Consider the following 2,773-nt stretch of genomic DNA (forward strand, 5'->3'; position numbering starts at 1 on the left):
CTGTGCCTGCAGGCTGGGGTCTGGCTGCCTATTCCTGTCCCACCACCTGCCGGGTGGCCAGGCGGAGTGGGTTCAGGGGGCAAGGCCCCAGCTATTTTTAGTGACTTCGGCTCCAAGGCTGCGGTAAACATGGTGTCCCAGCCTCTCTCGGCCTAGAGACCTCCCCTCCCTGCTGGCATGGCCGGGACTGCGGCTGTCACATGTCCCTGCGAGACCTGGAGGAGAATCTGTGACATTTCCTGCAGACTGTCGTCCTCCTGCTGCAGAAATCCGCCCCGTGTCCCCAGCTCCCTGACAGAGCGAGTTCGCCCCAGAGCTGGGTGTCTGGACGAGGCCGCACTGAGGGGCCGCACTGCGTCGACAAGGCCCAGCCCCAGGCCCTGCGCATGAACCGTGTGGGTCCCCGAGCTGCCACAGTCGCCATCAGCCCAGCTGCGAGTGTTGGGAATAGAGCTTGATGTCACCTGTTTTGCATATGTACCTTAATGCATTAGCATTTCGGGATTTATCTAGACAGCCCAGGCAGCATCCTGCAGGCGCTAGTCCCAGGGGCTGGACCCCAGGGGAGGGGGACGACTGTGGTGTGTGGCTGTCCATCAGCGCCCGTCCCCAAAGCCTCAGTGGCGCCTGCGGGGGGAGGGCACCCCCCGGTGCTGCGCTCTGGCTCTGTGCGCAATGCTTGCCGCCGCCCCGTGAAGTCTTTCTGGCTAATCATTCTGTTTTCCCAGAGCAGGTGGGGGCAGGGCCTCTCCCCGTCCATTATCTGGCAACAGCGAGACACTGAGCACCCAGGCAGAACATTCTGGGTTTTGCTTGAATTAGCCAGGAAACGGCAGGGAATGTGCTTTGAGATATGTGAATATTTGTGGCTGTGCGAGCCCAGAGTCAACAAATAATCATCAGCAAATCAACAAGAATTAGACCAACAATCAACAAATAATAATACCGCAGGAATCCACAAGGAATAAGAGTGGGACTGAGCATTTTGTTCCCTCCTCCGTTGGCCGGGTGCCTCCATGAGCCCGGCCCAGGTACCTCCAGCCTCCTGAGGTGACACGTGCCCTTATCCCTATTCCTCTTTCCCGGCGAGGACGTCAGGGCTCGGGGAGGTCAGAGGGTCCGTGCAAGTACCCAGGAAGCAGAGGGAGGGAGAACAAGGGCCTGGGTGCAGGCCGTTCGTCCGGGAAAGGGTCCGGGGAAGCAGGGAGGGACCCACACAGAGCCGCGGCAGGCAGGGGGCTGGAGCTGGTCACCTCTGCAAAGCCCCGGGGCTCAATCTGCTGGGGACCCCAAGAAATCATCTAGCGCGCACCTTGGGAGGCTGCTCGGGAGGAAAGGCTGAGTATCCACCCACAGACCCTGTTCCAGATGGTCGGGGATTGCCCCCGGGGGTGATCAAACCCCGGTGCTTCGTGCTGGGAGCTGGCCCCGTGGCTTTGCTGACCCTTGAGGTTGGCACGGGTCTGGCACAGGACCTGGCCTCGTCCAGCACCGTCCACCATGGCTGTGCAGATATCGGGGTACAGGCCAGGGACACCCAGAGAGCAGGTCAGACCTGGGCCGTGCGTCCTGGCCGGGGTGTGTTCTTCAGACCACGTGGCCTTGGAAAAGAAGGTGACGACGATGTCAAGAGTTAAACGCCAACAAGAGCCTTTGCTTTCAGCCACGGCAGTGTGCCCCAGGACCGCCCCCCGCCCCCAGCATGACCCTGCAGGAGGCCTCCTGCCCGGGGGCTCAGTGACCCCAAGACCAGGGCCGGGCCTCGGGTGACGAGGAACGAGGATGACGCCACCACCGTGGCAAAGCCCGCACGGGTGAGGACGGCCACCCCGGGGCCGCTCTGGGAGAGGAGTCCAGGGCTTAGGGTGTCGGGGCTCAGGGTGGGGCTCTTGACAACAAATCACTGAGGCCCCAGGAGGGGGTGTCAGAGCTTGAGAACGCAGACCCGTCTGTCTGGAAGCGTCTGTATTTTATGCCGTGTGTGTCGTTGAGTTATGTGCCTGTCTTAGAAGCGGCTCACGGGCGGCCCACCCCGGGCCGTGGGAGGCCAGGTCCACGCAGCGGCGCTCGGACCCCACCCGCACCGCTCAGGCGCTGCGTGACCCTCGGTGAGTCCCTTCCCCTCTCTGGGCTTCAGAGATGATGGAGCCTCCTCGTGGGGTGGTGGGGAGTATGAAGGGAGATGATGGGGGTCGGCTCAGGGTGCTGGGGGGAGCAAGCAGTGGCCATGAGCTACCACATTGTCATGATCATCATTCTCATGATTAGCATGGTTGACAGACCGCCCTTTCTTTTCAAGATGCTCCGCGTGGCTTCTCTTGAGACCTACCTTCAGGGGCCCCGCATCGGCTCCCGTGCCCCCTCCCAGCCCCTGGCCACTCCCCCTTCCTCCTTCTCCGTCACGGTTGGAATCCTGGGAAGGGCCAGCTAAGGCCACATCTGAGTGTCAGGGCCTTCTGTCTGGAGGCTGGGGACAGGTCTGGAGGCTGGGGTATGGGCTCAGGTGGGAGGGGAGTAGGGGTGAGGGCCTGGGTGTGCGCCCAGGACTTGGGGAGCAGTTCTTTTTAACCCAGAGCCAACATGGGGGGGGGGGAAGAGCATTCATGGAGTTTCCTCCCCAATTTACCATGAAAATAACTTTACTGATACCCACAGGCAGAAATGATACCCTCAAATAAACACCTCCTAGATTGTTTCCCAGGTGAACTAGCCTGCCTGCTTGTCACCAGAATGTTCTCTTGAGGTGCAACTGAGAGTTTGGTGGGCCACTGCC

Source organism: Lynx canadensis, chromosome B3 (genome assembly GCF_007474595.2).
Source record: "Lynx canadensis isolate LIC74 chromosome B3, mLynCan4.pri.v2, whole genome shotgun sequence".
In the NCBI taxonomy this organism is placed as follows: Eukaryota; Metazoa; Chordata; class Mammalia; order Carnivora; family Felidae; genus Lynx; species Lynx canadensis.